Genomic DNA, 25566 nt, shown 5'->3' with positions numbered 1-25566 from the left:
GACTTCTGGCCGGAGGGTGTGTTGTTCCTTCGCTTTAGGCTTCCCTAAGGATGTACATAAATCTCAATTTTTTAGGTTTCCGTAGTCAACTAGGAACCCTTATAGTTTCGCCATGTTTGTCCGTCCGTCCGCGGCTAAGCTCAGAGACCGTAAGTAGGTACTAGAAAGCTGGAATTTGGTATGAATACAAATATTTTTTGATCCTTTTATCTTTCCATTGTAGTGTCTACTCTTGTTTCTGTTGTACTTTCAAGCGTTCAAATGTTAACTGCAAGAGATCCCTTTAAGGGATAAGTTCGCCTTTGTTCCCACATCTCTTTCTCTTGTTAATTGTAATTTTCATATGTTTTATGTACAATAAAGAGTTAAAACAACAACATATTATTATCAGTCACGCCAACAAAGTGGTAAAAAAAAAAACAAACCCGACTGCATAAAAAAACACTAAAAGGATGAAAACAAGACGTGGACGTAGTGGTCTAAAACGCTGTTAAATAGCTAACTTAAACTTCAACAGTCGGGAAAAGATTTTTTGAGCTGGTCGCGATTAGAATGGGTCCCGACGTTGAAGTTTAAGTTAGCTATTTAACAGAGTTCTAAACCACTATGTCCACGTCTTGTTTTCTTCTTTTTAGTATTATTTTTACGCAGACGGGTTTTGATTTTTTAAATTTATTGTTTTATTTCATACTTTTTGGTATTTCTGTAAAAACGGTAAAAATATAAACACATGACTTGTGCATATTTTTTAACAATTTCATGTACCCAGGTGTCATTTGCGTCTAAAACGAATGCAATGACGTATCATTTATCAAAATCGGTTCAGCCATTGAGTAGTTATGAGAGGACATAGGAAAAGACATACATACATACATACATACGGGTCAAACACACAACCCTTCTTCTTCGCTGTCGGGTAAATAAATAAAAAATAAAATTTAAGGTAGCTCCTATAGATGTATAGTGGGGGTGATTTTTTTTCTCGACTAACCCTATATAGTGTGGAGTATCGTTGGATAGCTCTTTAAAACCATTGGCGAGTTGCCAGGACGATTTTTTTGATTCAGTTATCTGTTTGCAAAATAATTATGCAAATAAATTTCGTGCGTGCAATCTACTGTTGGGTGGAAAAATATGAAAAAATTCAGGATGGTAGAAGGTACATCAAATTTAAAAGAAAAATTATAACGGCTAAAATTGCTTAAGAATTATTAGTAGTTTAAGAGTAGTTTAGACGACCAGATGGCCTAGTGGTTAAAGAACCTGACTACGAAGCTTGAGGTCACGAGTTCGAGTTGATACGGTGAATGAAAAAAGTATGAATTGTCGGTAAAGTTGAGAGCCCATGAAGCTTTTCACTTGTAGTACGAGCCTTACATCTACGACGATTCTAATAACTTTGATTCGGTTGCTTTCCATTTAGCGACTTTTTTAGAATCTCTAGGGGGGTCAGCTGCCCTTCCCTGCTGCCTCCCCCTTGGCGACGCCTTTGGCAGTATTTAATTTAACTTGTATGTATTAACAGTGAGTGCATTGACCTGTATGATCCCGTTAACTTCTAAAAAACCTTCGTGTATGAACTGTACATCCTACTTATTCCTACTTATATTATAAATGCGAAAGTTTGTGTGTGTGTGTGTGTGTGTGTGTTTGGATTAAATTTGGTATGTAGATAGCTGGACATCAGCTGGATATAAACTACTTTTATCCCGATATTCCCACGGGATAGGGTTAAAATCTCCGTCGACTTCGCCTCAGAGTCATTAAATTCATATTTGTTTTCCAAACATAAAATTAGTGGTAACAATATTCGGAATAACAATTTTACACCTATAATAGCAATCGACAAAACAATGTTATACTTAGAGCTCGGAATTTTGGAGAGAGCACCGCTTTTTATCGATGTTATCGACAAATCGATAGTTTTGTTTTATTTATGTTTTAACTTTTATACATAATTGTAAATATATTTTTGAAAGAAAGAAAGAATAAATGTATTTAACTAAATTCGGCACAACAAAAATAAATAAAATGACAGCTAAAAAACAGACAATCTTATATATTAGGCACCAAGAGAGAAAATAAAATAAACATTGTGCCGAAAGAAGTTAAAAGGGCCATACTCAGTATATTGCTACAGCAAGCCGCAGCGCTGGTTTTCAGTATGACCCTTTTGCATGGAATGTTATTATAAAATTATTATAAAACACTTTATATTGGCTATAGTAAGAACTGAAGGAGTACAAAATAATATTTTCTCTTTTATTCTATCAAAGGGTAGGCAAACAAGCTACCTAAGGTTCAGTGGTCTCAGAGGGATGTTTTCTCAAGTTATAAAATATTAGGGTATTTGTAACTATAGTCATATCAATAAAGCAATTTCAACGGATTAAACTTTCCAATATTTTGAACTTTTTTCAACATCGACTGCTAAGAAAAGTACGTATCATCGAAAAGTTTTAGGTTTGATTTAATAAAAACATAAACTAAAAAAAAACTATCGATCGAAAAAGCGGTGCTCTCTCCCCAAAATCTGTCAATAGCCGCACGCAAAATTCCGGGCCCTAGTTATATTAAGTATACAAATGTTATACTAAACAATTTTTAGACCACAATAATATTATGAAAAACAATTTCGGCCAAACAATTTTTGACATTTCAATCATTCGACGAAACGTTTATATGCAAAGAAATATGTTAGGAAAAATGTTTATGCAAAATAATTTTAGACCATTCGATATAACGGGTGTGGCCTGTAATATGAGCAAATAATCAAAACAGGTCGTACTCGTCAAACTGAACAACATTAGTTCAGCGAGTTTTAAAAATAACGGAGATTTTCCCTTTTTCATACAAATTAAATACTGTCATCAATAAACGCCATCCTAGAACCTAACTGACGTCGCCTGTCACGGTACAAATATCAAGCATTTTGCTTTACATGGCTTCTTCGAATAAACTTTAAAGCAAAAATAAAACAACTAATCCTATCAATAAATATTTGAATTTGAATTATTTTTAAAAGTCGCTGAACTAATGTTGTTCAGTATGACCAGAACGACCTATGTTTAAATTATTTGCTCGTATTACAGGACTTACCCGTTGTATACCCATCTGATACCTTTAAACGAGCAATTGATATAACAAAAAGTTGCATGTTTATATATATATTTCGGGTATCTCGGAAACGGCTCCAATGATTTCAATGAAATGTGGCATGTAGGGGTTTTCGGGGATTAAAAATTGATCTAGCTTGGTCTTATCTCTGGGAAAACGCTTATTACCGAGTTTTAGCCCGAACAAAGCTCGGTCGCCCAGGTACTTTAACTTAAATCGTGGTCAACATTGTCGTACATGATGAAAACACTAGTATCAAAATGACATTAGGAAAGTGGTAAAGCTAGTTAGGGCATATAGTTCATAGCAAAAAATAAACTTGTCCTACGGTCAGAAACACATCAAGCGCAATTACCCCGCCGTGTCGTGTCGCAACGCCTGTCGCAACGACACGGTCACCTTTCTAAAACATATTATAATTTGACACTATACGCGAGTGTCAATTATAATATTAATTTACACAGAAGTGGGATTTTTACCTTTAAATCTCGTTGGGGAGTTAGTGGCATTGTAAAGGAAACAAATAGTATAAAAAAAGTTTGTTTCAAAAAGCTTGGTAAAAGTTGGTAAAAGCTAGTACCTATATATAAAGACACGACTGTGTAGTATGTGAGGCCAACGTTAGTAAGAAACGAGTGACACTGCTATGGGTATATTTCCACAAACCTTTTCAGGTGCTTTTTACACCCCTCTAACTCTTTTCCGAGTACAGAAAAGAACTTGATTTTAACAAATAAATCAGGTCAACGATCTCACAGCTCAGTACGAAAATCAACTCGGTCAAATCTATGGCGACACAGTGATGAACGACGCCATCTTTTAGGGTTCTGTTCACGATTTTTTTTATTGGACAAATAAATTACCTAAATTGGCGTGTCACTATATTATTTAAACAAAGGCTGCTTTGTGGTTATGGTATACTTTTTCAATTTTTTTATCGATTATACTTTTTACAATTTTTTTGCCCGTGTTCTTTGTTTTAGCAGTAGCTTTTTAATTTATAAAGATAATGATCATATCCTTTTTTGTTCCTATTCTAAGGCTGGTCTCTTTTTCTGGTTTTTCTGTGCATCCATGTCTCAGTTTGTATTTTCGATATGGTTTCACGGGATACCCGTAAAAGTAACAAATTTGGAGTTGAAATAAAAAATACAAAAAGACTCCAAAAAACCAATCCTATTCTAAGGATTATGGTTCGTAGTTTCTATAGGTACATCAAAAAAATATTAGCTTTGGTAAGGAAAAAACTTTTTTACCAGGTAAAGGTAAATAAATGTTTTTTTTTGGGGTTGCTTCGTACACACGTTATACGGAACTCCTAACGTGTAAATTCAAGTCTCACATCTATTTATAACTTCTACGGTTTTACGGTCATTTATAACTTGTTTTTAGATGACTTGTTCATACAGTTAAATTTACTAGTTTGTATGACGTAAATGCTTCATAGCATAACGTCATAGTATTAACTCTTTACCAGGCCCCGAAGAACCAGCGTGTCTTAATACGTACTTTATATGCTGTTGCAACCGTATTGAACGCCTTGTAAAAAATGTATTTATGAAAGTCGAAGATCTTCCTTTAAACCAGAAATAAATATGTGGGTTACGGTTATCCCATCGCCTGTCTAAGTAATGAACTGTCATACTAGATTTTGTCTTATTATATTCTTGATCAGGCCAAGGGATATATTCCACCCACATCTTATATCGGTTATAATAGTCAAGGTTTAACTCCAAATCTCCTACGAAACATTATATCAATCACTGAAAACATTATTTTATGATCTTCATTCATGACACGCTTTAAAATCCAATAATATATCTTTAGCAGCCGTTTAAATCCACTTGACCAGTGATGTTAGTGGTTTGTTTACAAATTCGAACACTACTGAATTTAAGAAAAACACAAGCAGATATATAGAACCATTTTTTGTTATTTTCATGATTTTAATGATTGTAAGGTAATATAATCATATATTTTGCTAAATACTCCTGCGTCCTTGTGATAGGACTAGAATTAGGATGTGGGATGACTCTATCACATTGCCTGGCTAGAATTTTCCTGTGTGGGAACTATTCTTCCCATGGCCCGATTAGATTTTGGGTCTCTTTGGTACATGAATTCGTTCTAGGTTGAACACAAAAACTGTTTTATTATTTACGTGAGTTTTTATGACATGACAAGACAATTTACCGGGCCATGGGAAAAATAGCTCCCACACAGTTAAACTCTAATAAGGCCATGGGATAATATCAACCCACATCCTAATTCTGGTCATACACAATAATGCATGAATATTTAGCAATGTTTACGATTACATTAGCTTTCAACACTCAAAATCTACAAAATATCAAAAAATTGTTCGACCTATGTACTTCTGTTTCATATAAATTATGGAAAGTGTTCGAATTTATCCGTAGTTTACTGGAATTAGCGTTCAAGTGAATTTAAACGGCTGCCAAAGATATATTACGCAATTTAGAAGCGTGTTGTTAATAAAGATCATAAAATAATATTTTCAGGGATTGACAAAATATTTTGTAGGTGGTTTGGAATTAAAACCTGACTACGGTTACCGATATAAGATGTTGGTGGAATATATCCCTTGGCCTGGTAAAGGGTTAAAGTATTGTACATCACTCTGGTAAACCAATTACATACAGGTAGGTATTATCGCGTAAATTGCTGCTAATTGATATTTCAAGCTCCTTTTTCAGGATTCGTTTTAAGGAAGGCTTGATTTAAAAATGTTTGTCTCGTTCCTGTTATAGCCTCGTGGATCGCTGCGTCTTTTGTAAAGAACTAAATGGACATAAACATGAAGGCCTGACATCCATACTAATATTATAAATGCGAAAGTGTGTGTGTTTGTGTGTTTGTCCGTCTTTTTGGCATAGAGATATTTTATGGGCCAAAGAGTGACAATAGGCTATTTTTTATCCCGGAAAATGTACAGTTCCCGAGGGAATAGCGCGCGATAACCGAATTCCATGTAAATAAAATTATTCTAAATTTCCTGGTGTATTTCGTGCAGAACTAAATATTTGCTTTTAAAGCTAACACAAACAACAGAAGAGTCAGGAATTTTGAGTATATTTTTTTTATAAAGGACATTCGGCTTTTATGGCAGCATACAAATGGTACAATTGGGTTCCAGGAGGATAGAGGTGTCAGTTAAAGAGGTGTATAAAACAAGCTAAATTATTTAGCTGACCTTGTACATAAGCAGCATTCACTTCATTTCATTTACGTTACAGTTTTGCGTAGAAAACCCAACTTATACAAGAGTATAAAAAATAATAATGTTAAGATGTACCAATTTAATAGTACCCACTCCTAATAGGGTTAAAAATATGTAAGAAGAACCGTAAATTATTTTAATATAATTACTTGTATTGGAGCTTAGGCAAGCCTTTGGTGTGGGACGTTACGTGCTCAGACACGCTGGCTCCGTACTACGTCAGAGGTTCTGCCTATAAGCCAGGGACTGCTGCTGACCACGCGCAGACAACCAAGTGCCGCAAATACGCGTTCTTAACAAATGATTAAATATTTGCGGCACTTGCGTTAGAAACTTTAGGACCGTGGTCATCCGACACCAAAAAATTTGTTCGCGAGGTGTCGGATAAACTAGTTGGCGTCTCTGGCGACCCCAGGGCCGGGTCTTTTTTCGCCCAGAGGCTGAGCTTAGCCGTGCAGCGAGGGAATGCCGCAAGCATACTATTCACGATGCCCCGGGTAGGAGAAATACAGGGTTTAGATATTTTTTAATCTATATAATTGTTGTCGTTTCTTTTTATACTATATTATGTTGGTTGAAATAAATAATCTTGTATTATGCATTACATTTAAAATGTCATTAAAATTATTTTTAAATAGGTAGTTATTTTGTATTTAAATAAAAGTAACGCATATCATTACAGCGGTTAAGACGCAAACAATACAGTCAAACTGCGCTGTAAGTTTCAATAGTTCATAAGGTTATTAATGGTAAATTATTTAACGCTTTTTGGAAGTAAAATAAATATAGGTATATCATTCATTAAAATACCTATTTTTAGTTTAGACAATATTTATTCCATTGAATGCAAGTAAATATTTGAATGTCTCACTAATATTATAAATGCCGGACGTCTGGGATAACACCCATTTGTCTATATGTGTGCGTGCGTGCGTGCGTGCGTGTGTGCGTTCGTCACGTGTGTACAACATAATTATGAAGATCACTATCTAATTTTTAGGGTTCCGTACCTCAAAACGAAAAAACGGAACTCGTATAGGATCACTTTTTGTCCGTCTGTCTGTCAGTCTCTTTGTCTGTCTGTCTGTCAGCAAAATGCAATTTTGCTCACTGATTTTTAAGAGCAAAACCTGCCTGTTTGAGGTGCTGAGGTGAAAAAACTTTTTACAATCTTTTATTTCACCAGCCATTAATTGTCTGTTTGTTAGTTTAGTTCAAAAAATTAAAAAAAAAAACAAAGTATTAAGTATAGTACTTACTATTATTTTTTTCTGCAAAGTAATGTTTATCATTCAGTCCGATTTAAATATCTTTTTGTTAGACTCACTGTCTGGTGCATGAATAATAATATATTTTATGTAAGGAACCCTTGGTACGCCAGATCGCCTCACTCTTTGTGGTGTTACATCTGTCATAAAGCATTGTTTGTAAGTTTGACGTCATTCCTGTAACCCCTGCTGTTGTAACCCATGTCAAAAAGTTATGCAAGTAGGTAAATAATAAATACAAAATGACGCGTGTGTAAATTGCGTCTTTCAGTAACAGCAAAGCAATATAAAATAAGTAAAAAAATCAAAAACAAAATTGCGTGGTTCATGATTTGCAAAGTCAAAGGTCACGAAAGTCAATTTTTTTCACAAACATATCGCTTCTTATGTTTTTGATGACATTTAAAATCTTATAATATTTACGAGTATAAATGCGAAAGTGAGCTCGTTTGTTCGTTTTGTTCCGCTTTTCCGCCTTATAACTACTGAACTGATTGCTTTGAAATTTGGCATAGGCACATCATATTGGATGAAGGACATAAAAAAGATACATTTTATCCCAAAAAAAAAAGTTGTTCTCGAGGGCGTGTAATAAACTAATTCTTTCTATCATACATAAAGTACCTAACTATCTTTGCACACCAACTTTGAAATCTCTAATACTTATGAGCCTCCTTCAAAGTCAATTGTATAATACCTAGAATCTATATTTAAATGATAACAACACGGATAACTCACGTCTGAAATCGAGTTTAGCTTTTAGCTCGACATGTTTCGGGCTAATCCCTAACCCTTCTTCTGGGAGAAACGCGACTCAGCGGCTGCTGCAACACGCGCGCACGCGCACGCGGATTACCCCGAAACATATCGAGCAAATCTCGATTTCAGACGTGAGTAATCCGTGTTTTATGATTAAAAGTGAGTGAGTCTCACGGTAGTTTCATGTTCAAAATCTATGTTTATTGCATTAGTTAAATATAATTTAAGTAAACTTATGGAAGTGCCGTTTCTACATCGAGTTTTCTAATGAAACATATTACCCCACGCCACTGACATGTTCCTACAAGCATGTAACTAATATACATAATAACGTATTACACATGTCAAACAACAAAATTAATGTAAAATAAAAAAAACGGTCAAGTGCGAGTGCGAGCGACTCGCGCATGAAGGGTTCCGCACCTCCGTACAATGGTTTAAAAACAAATAGTTCGGTAATATTTTTTTGTAAAAAAATCCAATACAAGCTTTTTTGTTGGCGGTACTTTTTTGCCCCTGGTTACCAAAGTAGGTAGTCGTCAATATGAATCAAATGAGACCAAAATCGATGCGTTCGTGTCGTTTTATTACAGAGTTCCTAAGGCCAACATCTAACTTCATCATCAGATCAGCTCTACGTCATAATAATATTGCATTGTCATCGGATTTATACATGCATGCAAAATTTCAGCTCAATCGGTTGAAGATATCCACTTCAAATTTAAGTTGAATAATTGAATATTTTATTTAAATTATTGAATTCCAGCTGAACAAACATAATTAGTTACATTACATTACATACAAGTTAATAAAAGCATATCACCCCTAGCACTAGCACTAGGTGCAAGTATTTTGAATAAAGAACAATTTTAAATTCTCATCCTCTTTGGCTGTCGCCCTGTCGGAGGCTGAATAGCGCTTTAGACTCTTGCCATGCGCCGAAAATAAACAACGTGGCGTGGCTGAACGCGGCAATTCGGCCGAAAGGCGCGTACTTATTATGAATTCGTGAATAAATCTTAACCTAATTTTAAATTTTGACCTTGTAAATAAATAGTGTTAAGTAAGAATTATAACAGACATTTATTAGTGTAAAAAACATTTAATACAGCGGCTGTGACTGCTTTATTGAAGTTGGCTTTTGTGAAGTGTGTGTCGGAGGTTTGTGGATCATAAATTGTTATTTAGTCTTAATGCTGAATGAAACACGTTTTTTGTATGACGACTCCCTTTAATTTGTAACTTTATTTTATTTTTAGTATTTGTTGTTGTCGCGGCCACTGTAATACATAATCTGTGAAAATTTCAAGTGCCTAGCTGTTACGGCTCAAGAGATAGAGCCCTGTGACAGACGGACAGACAGACAGACAGACAGGCAGACAGACAGACAGACAGATAGCGGAGTCTCAGTAATAGGGTTCCGTTGGCACCCTTTGGGTACGAAACCCTAAAAATGGTGCTAAATATTAGGTAGGTATACAGTAGTACGGGGCCCTTGGCACTTGACTTTTTAGGGTTCCGTACCCAATGAGTGCCAACGGGACCCTATTACTGAGACTCCGCTGTCTGTCTGTCTGTCTGTCTGACCGTCTGTCACAGGGCTCTATCTCTGAAGCCGTTAAAGTTAGACACTTGAAATTTTCACAGATTATGTATTACTGTGGCCGCTATAACAACAAGTACTAAAAATAAAATAAAGTTACAAATTAAAGGGGTCCGTCATACAAGAAATGTGTTTTTTTCAGCGTTTTTTGGTTACTAGACGTTATTAGCCGTTGCTAAGGCGACCGAGTCGCCTAGCAACGACTAGCTATTTCGTTTGAATATTTACCTTTTAAGTTTGCGATTTAATGATGTTTTATAAAAGCTTCGATAATATAATATAGTGAATGTCTGATTGTGTGGTTTATTCGTTTTTGTGCAAAATTAATAAAGCAATTTATGAACCACAAACCTCAATGAAGCCAACTTTGATAAAGCGCTCGCCAAATCCACACCGTATTAATCACTATGTTTACCTATTGTTTTTTACACTAAAAAAGTCATACTAAGTATTTAACTCTATTTACAAGGTTTATAATACAATTTAAAATGTATTTACACTAGTCGAGCTTCTTATTATTTAATTACACAACATACGAAGTCCGCGGAATTTCCCGCGAATGAACCGTGAAACAGACAGCATTTTTTTTGAGATGCGCGCGGCATGCGCTGGCAATGGTTTCAGAAGCAAACAGCCAGAAGAACCGAGGAGGATGAGAATTCAAATTGTTTTTTATTCGAAATACTTGCACAAGTGCTTACATTTCGGCGATATTTTTAGAAGCTATTCTTTAGCTTGCCCTGTTTGTTTATTTATTTCTTTATTGTTTGTTTTGGGTTATCGACTTGAAATTTGGCATACTTATGTAAATTTGGTGACAATACGATAATCTGGTAGTGACATCTTGGTGGTCCTGCCAGGATCGTCTCTGCAGGAGGGAACCCCTCAATGTTACGTATATTGTGCCTCAATAGTTAATATACTGACTTGAAATTTGGTACAGATATGTAGTTTAGACGATAATGCAAGTACAGTCAACAAAAAGTACATTTGGCAAAAAAAGCTTGTATTAAAAATGAAACTTTTAAGAAAAACTTATTACAAGCATTATATTTATGTGCAGTGTAATGTAACTATGTTTGCTCGGGTGAATCTTTCAACACAAATTTGAAGTGGATATCTTCAACCGATTGAGCTGAAATTTTACACGCAAATATAAACCCGATGACAATGCAGTATTATTATAACATGGAGTTGATCTGATGATAAAACTAGCGGGTGACCATAGGAACTCTGTGATGAACGACACGACCGCATCGAGTTTGGACTCGTTTGTCGTCTTGACGAGTACTTTGGTAACCAGGGGCATAAAGTACAGTCAGCAAAAAAAACTTATATTAGAAGAGTTTTAAGAAAAACTTTTACTGAACTGTTTACGGAACCCTTCATGTACGAGTCTGACTCGCACTTGACCATTTTTTTAGTTTTGTATTGACTCTAACGCAGAAATCACAACAGCTATTAATATTTTATTTCTCAATACTTTAACTATATACTAACTACAGTTTACGTTTGCTTACAGATCCGACAACGCTAATCCGGTTTCAACGTTGTTTGAAAGTAAGTATTTAAAAACACTATTTTCAATTTAAAATAAAGCCGTAGTGGCCTAGTGGTATGGCCTATCAAGCAGAGGATCGTGGGTTTAAGCCCCGACTCGCACCTCTGAATTTTTCAAAATTCATGTGCGAAATTACATTTGTAATTTACCACGACCTTTACGGTGAAGGATAACATCGTGAGGAAACCTGCACAAACCTGCGAAGCAATTCAATGGAGTGTGTGAAGTGCGGATTGGGCCGCGTGGGAACTACGGCCCAAGCCCTCTCATTCTGAGAGGAGGCCTGTGCCCAGCAGTTGGACATAAAGTATATAGGCTGGGATGATGATGATGATGATGTACAATTTCGTTCCATTTTGCGTACATATTCACAAGAAAGTTGAAAACTTGATTGCTATTTGATGAAATTAGATAGCGCCCGCCAGAAAATATGCTTCCTAGCGGTGACATAATTGATCGTTGTTTTCTCGTAAGTAGGTATAGTATTCGTGTATGTATAGTCTGTCCGGCGGCGTTAGAGTAAAGCGCCATAAAGATAAGCTAATTAGTTATCTCTTTAAACAAGCGTAAGTGATTTCTTATCTATGCAAAACGCTGACATGATAGTTTGTACTAAGGTTCAATGTTAAATGGCATCACTAAAATAGCAAATGCAATAAACAAACATTGGAGGGTAGGGTTGCAACAATCCGGAATTTAAGCTTTAATCGAATGCGTTTAGGTCGAAATTCACTTCTTCGTATTATGACTTACGACTTGTCGAAATAAAAATACTATTGTGACAAGTTTTACTGCTTTTTACTCTAACGCCGTCGGACAGACTATAGTACTTTTTTTTTAATTAGCGTACAATTTCGTACATTTTTTTGATGCGAGTTTAAATTTCAAAAGACAAACATGTCACCGCTAGAGTATGACATCGTATCGGCAAAAACAAGTTAACGCTCCATATTTTAAAAGTGACTTAAGTTCCATCTCAGTTTTGCACACTATTATGACTACTAAATACAATAGGGCCAGTCTTAAGTTTTATACCTTTACTCGAATACTTTTTGAGAGCTAAGAGTACCTACCTAGTCCTATCCTGGACCTCTGAAAAGAACTGAAGCTTAATTTAACCTCTTGTTGCAGGTTCAAGCGCCATGTGGCTTAGCATATTGATTTACTTGATATATTACTCTATGTACACTATTCTTCTGGCCATTGGCGGTCTATGGTGCTTCGAAGAGTGCGCTCTTACCGAGGAAGAAGAATATCTGTTCTATAGCCAGCACAGAGCGCTACCGTATTAACTTGTAAGTACATATTTTTATTTCTCAAAAATGATTTTAACCAAATTCGCTATGAACGCTACAAAAAAAACGACGGCTGTTGTCGACATGTTTGTCGAAATAAAAAAAATAAAAAATAAAAACATTTTTTTTACTTCTGATCCTCGTAAAGTTCGTATTTATGCTGGATCTAGGCGACATAAAATGACTTTTTATGCTCCAGTGCATAAAGTAAAATCTTCGTCTAAGACCAAGGCAATGAGGTGTAAACAGCCACAAACAAAAAAGTTTCTACATATATTTTTAAATAATTTTTAATTTATATAAAACTAAAAACCAATCAAATCAATCGAAATAAATCAATAAAACTAAAAATATATAATTATATAATGATGCATGAACAATAAAAGGTACATAGTAAGTGAGCAATTGTTTCCACTGTTGATATTTCATTTCCTCGCCATTGAAGTGAAAAGCAGAGTATAAAACTCGAGCATTAAGCCCATTTTCCCCTCAACGTGTCTATCCACCCTCGCCGTACCGGCTCGTGTGGCTATGGACGCCTCGGGTAAAATGGCTCGTTTTATGCTCTTGTTGTACAATCTACTATTGTTTCTATCAATCACTTGTAGAGCCCTACGCCTTGAAATTCGATGGTCAAGGTACCTCAGCTATGTAAATGCCTAGAGGTTTTAACTGATGCAATGAATTTACAAAACAATCTGTACCAGACTATCGTAATTCTTCGAGTGTTACAGTCATTCGAGCGGCCATTCATCTGAGCGTACTTTGTTTCCTAATTTTGTCTCATCACAATTCAAGACTGAAAGCGAATGGTGCTTAAAAAAGGTATCAAAATATAGATTAGAGAACTACTAAAAAAGTAAAACGCCAATTCAGAAATAAAATATAATAGAATATATTATTTTTATGTTTTATATCAATTTTTCTGACAATACTGACAACTGCACATTATGCAGATCAGACGCTCTGGTGAAATTACACAGAATTAATAATTAATTATTCCATAATTACTTCATGAAATACGTACAAATAGCCGAGCAACAAAGACTATAAATTATATTATAAAATATATTCAAAAGTAGCAAAAACGAATCACCTTTAGACCCAATAGCATCGTAGAATACAATAATAAACCAGAAGCTGCGTACACTCTGCGTATGACGAACGTAATAATAATAAGACTGTCTAGAATCGACACTAAAAACGCACATCAATGAATAACAGCGATATCCTCCACTTTGATGGACTCTACACGTGATCTCGGTCATTACATTACAATTTACAACACAGCCAAAACGTAGAAAATACGAACATTTTATATCGTATTTTGAATTGGGGTTACATTATTGATTGTCATATCATTTTATTATTCACATTAAAAATACTTAATAATACACGTGTAATACGAGCCATTCTCACTATTCAGTAGTATAAACCTGTTGATTAATGTCATAGATTAACGCGTTAAACAAAAGCTTCATCGTTTGTGAAGTTGCTCATCATATTAGTCTCGACTTTGCTTATTTTTTGGTTTGTATAATTGAAGAAATTGCTTTAATAGGTAACATGTGGTTTAACGTAGTTTTTAGACACAAAACGTCAAGGTCTATACATATTCGATTACGAATCAATGTTTAAAACAGCCATGATATAAAAACTTGTTAATGTTTTTTGCATGCATACATTATGCTGCTATATAATCAAATAATACAAAGTTGAAATGTTTGGGAATAGTAATTTAGTAAAAACACATTTTATTTTAAATGATATATAATGTTATAAAATAGTAAGTATCTGAAATAGCATTTTTAAGTAGCCATACTTGAACACAGGAAGGATTAGTTTACTTTACTTTAGTTTATTTATTAATTCAATACATCATTACATTATAATTTACATAAATGTCAGTTATAAGAATTTGTATTGAAATCGTCAAATGTAATTTTAGTTTTGGATGTTAGATAGTATTTATTATACATAATATAAGTTCGCTTCTTTTATTTTTAGTCAATAAAATAAGATTAGTAATTATAAAAAAAATCTAAGCATGCCATTATGTGAATGAAAACAATTAAAATAAAAACAATAAAAATAAAAATATGCCAATTTTCAGGACTAATTAAATCATTCGTATTGCAACATTATGCTGAATTAATTTTGGCTCATCGTCCGATTATGCAAACATATAAAACTTCAATAACACGGACGAAACAAGGTCGCTAGCGAAGTCGTGAAATCCCCCCTATCTGTAATTAGTTCTTGTCGCCTCTGGTTTAGTTTAGTAGTCTGTGGCGAGTCAAACGCTAACGTTTTATGTGTGCGGGGAAATAGTTCTTATACTTAGATTTTTTTATTTATTGTCATTATACACGTGAGAGACTCCAACAATAAGCCGAAAACAATAAATCGTAAAAAAAATAAAGTTTTCCTTTTAAAAAAAAACATGGAACAGCGTTAAGTAGTAATTTAGTTTCAAAGTGCATTATCAGTTTTGTTTGCTCCGCTAGTTTGTGTTTCATAAATTAGTTTGAGAAGTGTGAAGATAGTATTTGGTTTTTTTAAAGGTGAGTGTCATGTTTTTTTTTACTTATTGAGACTGTTATTTAAAATAAATAACTTTAATTTCTGAAGAAAACAATCGAAAAATATATTTATAATATATCGATTTTCACTTTATTAATAAATAACTAGCCCCACATATTCAAAGACCAAAGTTGCACATGACAGCGGCAAAGCTTGAATAATATTTCGAAAATGAAATATATTATTTTTATTTAAAATCATGTTGTCCTTGTCCCATGTAAGCAATTAAACATCTTCGATGTACTTTTTATTTGTTGAAATTGAATACTTAGAAATAATATTACAATAATTGACTCCACAAAAAGGTCTATGGGATAGAAACAAATCTACGAATAATTAAAAGCTCGTAAATAACATAAAATTTAATTAAAAAATCAAACAACAAAGAAAATAAAATCACAAACTAAATTAAGATAAAAATTAAATCAACATGATGAGGATTTTTAATGTAAAATATAATTCGTGATATTGATGTAAATCGTAGTATAACGGAATCTCTATTATATTAAATTTAACAATTTTATAGGAAATGCATTTGAAATTTACCACGACCTTTGCTGTGAAGGAAAACATCGTGAGGAAACCTGCACAAACCTGCGAAGCAATTCAATGGTGCGTGTGAAGTTCCCAATCCGCACTGGGCCCGCGTGGGAACTATGGCCGAAGCCCTCTTGTTCTGGGAGGAGGCCTGTGCCCAGCAGTGGGACGTATATAGGCTGGGATGATGATGATGATGATGATGAGAAAATGCAATATATGTAAATTTGTAGATAAATAATTATCTTTCACGTGTATATCAGACACTAAAGTTTTAAATACCTAACTTAATCTGTTAGTGTTAGACAAATCATAAAACTGTGCTCTTATAATTAAGTAGATACAATTTTATTTCGTGGATGGACGATACTTGTGATGCAATATTATTAAACCAAACTGAAGCTTTGCCAGATAGCTATGGAGCGCAGCATGCTCGGAGTGGGAAGGGTTGATCGAATCCGGAACACGGTTTTTCGTTCTAAAACACGCATTCTCGATGTCGGTGTAAAGACTGCCAGGTTGAAGTGGGACTGGCCGGGCCGGCCACGTCGTCAGCCGAATACATCCACTGCGGTGGGCTAAAAATGGCACTGAAAGGGTGCCACAAGCCACAGGATGGAAGGCGACGTCGGGGTAGGCCCGGACGGAGATGGCGGGATGACTTGGACGTATTTCTCGACGATTGGCCTCTGGCTGTTTGGATCGGGAGAAATGAAGGACATGGGGGGAGGCCTTTGCCCAGCAGTGGGACATCAATCCAGGCTAGATAATAATAATTGTAAGCTTATGTAAACGCCTACTAAAAACATTTTTTTTAATTCTCGTTAGAATAACGAAAATGCAAGTTCCAATTTGAGAGGCAGAGAGCTTTACTCTCTCCCTTGAGCCATTAACTCTAAAATTTTATTATTTGAAAAAAGTGGTTTAGTTTTAAACTATATTTTCCATAGTTTGACGCAAAAAAAAGCAAGTCGATAATTTTTTCTAAGTTAATTAAGCTTTCTCCTGTTGTAATCCAATTGCAAACATTTACAAAGCACACAAGTTGGAGAATTTAGACCTTATAGGGGCTTCGACTTTGCTGTACCTACGGTCGAGAAAAATGTTTCCATAATCAATTTCGGTATGATTTCATTGGCAGATGTTTGGAATATCAATATAATAGTAGGGGAGGCCGTAATGCTAAATGGGTATTTACTCGAGCGTCGTGACCATTTGTTAGTTCTTTACCTCAAAAGCATAAATTCCTTGTAGCGTTTCACCGAATCGCATTTCACCTCGAACTAACAAAATTTCAATAGAATAAAAAATTGGTAGCATCTCATTTTTCGTGTAGTATTTACCCCTAGACGCATTTGCTTGGGACTCTAATTAATTCGACGCGTTAATTGATGTTGGCACTAAAATATACTATAAATACTACTTTTTTCTATAATACTCGATCAAGGTGAAATGCGACTAAAACTAATAGCGACTATAAAAAAAACACAATTGAGACACAACGCGATACTTAAATGCACGATCGAGGTGAAATGCGACTAAAATTTATAGCGACTAAAAAAAATAACGATTGTGACAACGCTATAATTTAATATACGATCGTGGTGAAATGCGATTCGGTGAAACGCTACAAGGAATTTATGCTTTTGAGGCAAAGAACTAACAAATGGGCAGACGGCTCAGAGGCCGTATCGCCTAACGTTTCTGACGTTCGCGATCGCAGTCAAATGACATATTTCGCATACAAAAACTGTCATTTGATTGCGATCGCGAGCGTCAGAAACTTTAGGCAATACGGCCTCTGTTCATTGATATGAACTACAGTCTGTTTAAAATAGGAATGGACAGAAGGAAAATAGGCCCTTTATAATGCACGCTTTAGGAAGTCATTTAATAAATTGCATTTTTTTTATACGGTCTAAACTAAATTCTAATTAAAATATCGAAGACGTCAATATTAGTATCAATTACTCATTAACTAACTATTGCCCGCGACTCTGTTCACGTAGAATTCGTTTATTGCTATCCCGCGGGCACTATGCAATTTTCCGGGATAAAAACTATTCTATGCCCTTCCCCGGAATTCGGTTATCGCTCGCTGTTATCATATATCTTGGGATCATTGGTATTTGAGCGACAGTGTTGTTTCGGTACGTGGATGAGTTTATAGGAATTTAAGTAACAAATTTAATCCATACTGTGTGTGCGTCGAAACGGTGCGACAGATCGGCGTGATTTTAGGCATATAAATATTTTGTGGGCCAGAGAGTGACATAGGCTAAAAAAAAACCCGGAAAAATGTACAGTTCCCGAGGGAACAGCGCGCGATAACCGAATTCCACGCGGGCGAAGCCGCGGGCAAAAACTAATTTATATATATTCAGAATTTATTTTAAAAATTTAATTTGATATTTACAAAGAGCTTTACATTGAAGAAAAACATAGTGTGGAACCCTGCACACACCTGTAAAAATATTTTACTGTGTATGTTAAGTTCTCAATACGCACTGGGCCCGCGTGGGAGCTACGTGCATTCTTAGAATAGGCGCGTGCCAGTAGCAAATTTTGTAGCAGAGTTTGTAAGTCTGTTTGTTTATTTGTTTGTTTGTTACTTCATCACGTCTAAACCATTGAACCGATTTAGATGAAATTCGGTATACAGATAGACGCAGGATAGTTATATCCCGGAAAATTGCATAGTTCCCGCGGCATAGCGATAAACGAATTCTACGCGGTCGGAGTCGCGGGCAACGGCTAGTGGGATTTTTAACATTTATGGCAAGTCATCGTCATCATGGTGACGTACCCAATTGTTTTTAAACAGCTTTAAAACAATAGAAACTCGCACAGATAGGATAAGTTAATTGCGTACTTGAACTTGAGTTCAACTTTTTTTAGTTACCACCAGGAAAAACGTCTATAGAACTCGGCTTTGCGGATATATCCTCTAAATCATTCAATAAAACTAAGAGTACAAAGTCCTTCTGTATACATTACATCTGTTGACATTTTTACGTTAACATCAGGTGATAAAATTTTAGTTGGTACACGATATGAAGGTATATCTGTTACTCCGTACCAACAGTAGCTACTTACTGGAAGTTGTGCAGTCACCTGATTCATATCTGCCCCAGCGGAGCGTGCAATACAATCCTGAGCGTAGCGAGGGATTCTAAAGTAGAATCCTGAGCGTAATGAGGGATTCAAACGTTAACGCTCAACAAAAATAATTTTGCTCCCGAGTGGCTCATACAACTTATCACACCGAGCATTAAGAAACTTGAAAAAAAAAATCAATTTTAAATATAATTAAAGAACAACTGGCATGGAAAATGGCGTGGTTTTACAATTACCAACTTCAAAAAATTGCATTTGCAATAAAATACTTAGAAATGCCTTGAACAGAAAAGTTGCACTTTCCTCCCTCTCGTCAGGGAGAAAAAGTTACTTTTCTGAAGGAGGTGTAAAAAAATATTTAACACGAACTACCTGCCCTAGAAATAGAGTCATGTCAGTAATTTATGCACGCTTTGTAGTGCTGGTGATTGTCCAGTAGTAGTTTTGCTTAGTATAGGACTATACTAGATTAATTGGTGTTATATTATTATTACCACGACAATTATTTATCTCTTACTAGCCTTTTACCCCCCTAATGGCTTAACCTCCTGCCTACCAAAGGTATTTTTTTGGAATATCTGTTTGAAACTTTCAAATTACCTATATTGCTTAGAGCTTAAGATGTTCATGGAAAATAGAGGAAAAATCTCCGGCTTTTCCTACTAGTTTTTCACTCTGTACGTAACAAAAGTGTCCAATTATAATTATTTATTATGTCCTTCCCAAAGGAAGGATGTAGGCATGAGGTTAAGTCTGGTAGTTGATTGAAATCTCGGGATTTTTCTAAATTCTAGTAGAAATTTCCCAATCTTGTATTATCATTATCACCTTCATTTATGTTCTACTAGCCGTTACCCGCGACTTCGTCCGCGCAAAATTCACAAACAAACAGACTTATATACTTTCGCATTTATAATATTAGTGTAATATATATATATATAATACTAGAATGAAGCGCATCAAAATTCGGGAGTGGCCCGTGACGTCACACCGTGCTATAGTGTAGCACGGATCTTTAACTGGCTATATCTTCATCCCAATCCTGGGGGTGTATCAGAATAAATATTAGTCTATATTATATATATATATATATGCATTTTGACGACCGGATGGCCAAGTGGTTAGAGAACCTGACTACGAAGCTTGAGATCCCGGGTTCGATTCCCGGCCGGGGCAGATATTTGTATAAATAATACGTATGTTTGTTCTCGGGTCTTGGATGTTAAATATGTATTTAAGTATGTATTTATCTATATAAGTATGTTTATCCGTTGCCTAGTATCTATAGTACTAGCTTTGCTTAGTTTGGGACTAGGTCAATGGGTGTCAAGTGCCCCATGATATTTATTTATTATTTATTTATTTTTCTCGAGATTCAACTATCTATAAACCAAGCTTCATCTAAATCCGTCCAATCTTTTGATTGTGAAAGAATTACTAGCACACATACACACATTTGCATTTATAAGATGAGTAGAATTTGAATACTTTTCTAAGGATCTTTACCTATTCTAACATGATATAAAATGTTGCTTTCAAGTTGCACCTGTAACATCGGGAACGCAAGTATATAACGAACTCCTTAGTTACATTCAAGGTGACATGTTACACAAGAATTACAAACGATTATCTAATTTTACCTCCGTATTTCCTGGAACGGAAGGAAGATTGTGGAAGTTGGAGCTAACCGGTGGTTAGAAGTACTCGTATGCTGCTTTTCGCTTAAGTCCTTGGTTCGCAACATCCTGCCGTAGCGTGCGTGCGCCTAGTTATGTAGCTATTCTATTGCACAATACTGCGTAGGTACCCGATTAATGATGCCAAGATTTTGTTAAGCTAAATTCCTTGAAACCTTTCCAGCAATTTTCTGTTGAAATCGTTTCCTTACTAACCGTCCAATGGTAGGAAATAAATAGTAAAATGTTTATTACTCGTACGTAGGTAGCTAAATATTAATGAGTGGAAATTTAATACTGTACTTTTGATGTTCAATACGGCCAAATGTAGGTTAAAATAAAGCGTTAGATACGTAATATTTTAAATTGGTCGCTTTTTTCGACTTAAGATTGTTAGAGTTACAGTCGAGTTCATAAACTAGTGAGCAAAAATTTGATATAAATGTTCGAACAACGTTTCTACGCCGTTAACAGTAAAGTCGTGTTCAGATATTTTTGATGAAATTTTTGCTCACAAGTTAAAATTTTAAATATTCTCGATTTTTTTTGAAATGGTATCTAGTCATTAGTTGTATATTTAGTGCCCTCTTGTTGAAGCATAAAATAGGTTACTATTGAAAATCTGGAGCCAAATCTTGCGAGATAAAATTTGATATTATTATACGTTTAAATATTCGATGGTATGGCACCCCACTAGTTAGTTAAGGTCAGCAAAGCTTATATAAAATGAAGTAATCCCGTGCCGTGCCTTCATATAGTCACGCCATCTAATTTTGAAGGTCGAATTACGAATTTTAAAATTGGAACGCTCTGGCAGTGACCGTCATTGCTGGGGTTTGGTCAAATTCGACCGCCGAGGCCGACCAGTCCACGGCAGAAGGCCAGATTACAAAATGTCTTTTGTAATATGTTATGATTTTTTAAGATTCACATTCTTTTACATGCCTGACCGCTTACTCGACTGAGGTCTTTGTTTTTATAAAAATCGGAGTAAAAGGTTACTTCGCATCTTAAGTCTGTTCTTCTTGTTAGACATGTTTTACAATGCTAGTGTAGGCCTCCTTCAGTTTTCTCCACTTCTCTCTTTACTGTGCTACTTGCGTCCAGTTTGACCTTACGTCTGTTATAGATTTTTTTCCGTAACCCAAATTAGTGATTCTAGCTCAGTTAATGTGACATGAAGCCCCTGTTTTACTATCCATTGAGTAAGTTTATTTGACGGATAAAAAATATGTGATGCCGTCTTTGTTTGTTTTGTTCGAATAGACGGAGACGGCATCACATTTATCCGTCAAATAAAATTCGTCAATACCCAGTGAAACAGCCCCTAAGTTTAAATAAACCTCACTTTTAGGATCATACTTTGTTGTAATTATGTATATCACAAACAAAAAATAAGGGCATCCTAAGGCTGTTTACAAAAAAACTGCATTATACCGTCTAGATAGAAACTTTAATTATGTAGGTAGGTATAACGTCAAAAAAATGTGTTGTCCGAAACTTTGAAAAAAAGGAACAAAAACAGCAATTTATTAAATATTGCGATGTAAAAAGTAAATTTTCGATTAATTATCTAACATGTAAAATATTGATATAAAAATTGTTGTATGCGTACTAATGTTAATAAGACATTTGAATTCTTCATTCGCTATACACAGCTCATGAATGTCAAGATTAGTATCTCAATTTATCTTGTACGCATCTTGCAGGTCTTGCAAAACCTTGCAGATGAGTAGAATGCTTAAAATAAGTTAAGTTGATTAATTAATCAAAATATTTTTAAGATAATCCTTTAATTTTGTGCATAATTAATTAAATTTTGTAAATAGAAGTTATCGAAATAGAATAAAAAAAACTCTACATGTGTCAGGATATCAGCAAACATTTTTTATCCGTTGTCAATAATACTTCTCAAGTTTTTCCGGCATTGTGATATACGGAGTGAATAAAATCTATCGGTCCCGTAGGGCAAATTGCTTAAAGCTTTTAGTGAACAGGGGGACAATTCATTTATTTTTAAATATAATTAAAAGTGCATTCCAAGATTTTCTAAAATTAATTAAAATCTTGTCTCATGTTTACGTGTTCTTCTTATTGTCGATAAAATAACATTGATAATACACGTCACGATTTTTTTTATTTGAGAGACCAAATGATTATTGTGAAAGTTTAATCCTGAACAATAATCCTATCAATGTATAATAAAATAGCGAGTGTTTAATTTATTAAATTTTTACCTCGTTTGGTTCCCAGATGAGACCACCGAATTTTATAATATCTTTGATTACAGTTTTGCTTACGGAATTGATTCAAAAATTTGCATTTGAGTAGTTTAAAGAAAGCTTTACACCTATTCTTTTTATTTTAGAAGAGTGCAAAGTTGTCACGGGTAGCAAACAAAGCTACCGGCAACAGCTAGTTCTGTATAACCCAAAACACCTCGTAATTAGTATCCTAAAGCGAGCATAGGAATACCTACTTCGGAATTTAAATTTATCAATCTTGAAGTTTCGATAACTTGATGTCATCTTTATTTTAATTTTATGGACCTCAAAACAACAAACAAACAACAACAAACTTAACTAGTGAAGTAAAAAATCTAGAACTGACATTTAATTTATTTATTTATTTTATGGGGCGAGCGATAACAGCGACACATGTAGCTGCATTTAAACGTTGGTACTAATAACAGCATGACCTATGTCCCAGTTTTGTGTTTCTTAATACTATGACACTGGCCGGTGATAATTTGTCGCTGGCCAACGCTAACTGGAGCTTGCATCAGATGAGGTTATATTTCAAAAGGATTACTTCCACTTCGGAACCGCTGTTTTTTTTTAGAATCTTGCTAGTGTTACCTAATTGGTTACCATTGTTGTAATAAGCTCTCAATTCAGGAGGCACATAAGCAATTTTCTTGAGGTATCTACGAGTACAAGAATGACGTACCTAGCTTACAACAAAGAAGTTATTTTTTTATTTATTTTGAAAATAACAGAAATAGTGTCTATTTTCTTTATTAATTTATTTTGGAGACACGATAATCAAGGTTTCAACTTAAATGGTAACCTGTTTTTGATTTTCATCTAATCAAAAAATCGATGAATTTTGTTATAAATTTATTTAAGTATTTGAAAAGTAATGCTGACGTTACTTTTCGTATGTATACGCGTAAGATTTAGATTGCAATATTAATTGACAACACAGCAGTCGTATTATTACAAGAAATTAAATTGTGTTTCATCACATTTTTATTATTTTATTTAATTTGCTTGAGCCATTGTCTAATTCATAAAAATGTTCCTAATAATACTTGATTTACTTACTTATGCCTTTTACTTTTTTCTTAAAAATAGAGAGAAAGAAAGAGAGAAACGTTTATTTATACATATTCGATACACAGAAAAATACCTACATAAGGAAAATCTCGAAAATTCCCGGTTCGCTTTGGCTTGAACCAATTATTAAAATATTAAAAATTTGACCATAACCAACGAATGACATTCTAAATAATAAATCAGTAACGAAAAGTCAGTTGGTTATAAAAAAAAAGAGTACGTGATACAACATTTTTTTGCAAAAAACAAAGCAATAAAGGCTCTGTCGCGTACGCGTACTTAACCTTCCTTGAAACGTGTCACTCATTACCGGGTATTCCCTACATTTTTTTAACTGCATCGTGAGTAATTTCGCATCTTTATCATTGAAATCTATTCGTCATTAACTATAATTAATTATAATATATCTTAATTTCCCATAACTAAATTGTAGTGATTGTGTAAAATAAATGTATTTTACGTACCTATAGGTAAATTTTAGTGGATACACATATTTTTGAATATTTTGGTGCTGCTGAAAGGATTTTACCTGTTATATATGTATTTTACTTTGTTTGTTTAGTATACTAATTTTAAGTTTATCTCCAATTTAATTACCTTCATCATCATAATAATCATCATTAATCATCCGTTTCACTATCGTATCCGTTGAACTAAAAAAAAATCCTTGCTCTTTAGTTCATTGATATGGACCTCCGCAAAGTAACGCCTGATTCAATAAATTATTTATCTATCATTGTAATACAAAGTAGACTAGTGTGTAAATGTTTAGATAGTTTAATGGGGGAATTTCAATATTTAAGACACCAATTGACGTTGTGTTGTTTACATTTAGTTAAATACCTATCCAAACCAAGTATAGTACCCACATGGGCTTATTGCAATTATTCGGCGTAGCCAGCCATATCAGAGCCCATAATAGGCGTCACTTATAAAATAGTTTTTTTTAGGGTCGCAGTCATCGAAACCGATGAGGAGGACTATATAATATTGCAATTTTAAACCATAATTGCACTAATGTCAGCGCAGGATCTCGATTTCACCCATAGAATGTCTACTTTTGGATATAGGCTCCCCCATAGACCTCCAGTTGCTTCGGTTGGCAGCGGCCTGCATCTACCGCGAACCTGCGGTTTTAACCAGACCATCCGTCCATCTCGTTGGATCGATCCGCGGTCTCCATTTGAGAACTCTTCGGCTTCAACGTCCATCTGTTCTCCGTGCTATAGCCCTGCCCATTGCCACTTTAACGAGCTAATTCGCATGACTATGTCAGTGACCCTCGTTCTTCTACGTATCTCCCCATTTCTGATTCCGTAGAGTAATTCTAAACATAACCCTTTCCATAGCTAGCTGAGCAACTCTGAGCCTATTTATAAGACCTAAAGTGAAGCACCACGTCTTGGATACATATATGCCATCACTGACAACACACACTGGTTAAAAATGTAGTCTTAAGGCACTGAAAAAT

General features: G+C 34.8%; 2 protein-coding genes across 3 annotated transcripts in view; one reads left to right on the top strand and one right to left on the bottom strand.

The window, feature by feature from the left end:
• Positions 1-25566, top strand: part of LOC141433254 (very long chain fatty acid elongase 7-like) — a 93292-nt gene that overhangs the window by 29107 nt on the left and 38619 nt on the right. Inside the window, exons 2-3 of one of the 2 annotated variants that reach the window (XM_074095214.1) lie at positions 11511-11548; positions 12681-12844. The gene's annotated coding sequence lies outside the window, so the exon portion shown is untranslated. Of the gene's footprint in view, positions 1-11510; positions 11549-12680; positions 12845-15126; positions 15409-25566 lie in introns of those variants that run through there. The other variant, XM_074095213.1, reaches the window with a different exon arrangement.
• Positions 1-25566, bottom strand: part of LOC141433260 (very long chain fatty acid elongase 7-like) — an 89744-nt gene that overhangs the window by 57836 nt on the left and 6342 nt on the right. The window lies entirely within an intron of this gene.

This window comes from Choristoneura fumiferana, chromosome 12, assembly GCF_025370935.1.
Source record: "Choristoneura fumiferana chromosome 12, NRCan_CFum_1, whole genome shotgun sequence".
NCBI lineage: Eukaryota > Metazoa > Arthropoda > Insecta > Lepidoptera > Tortricidae > Choristoneura > Choristoneura fumiferana.
This window is presented reverse-complemented; position numbering and strand designations above follow the sequence as displayed.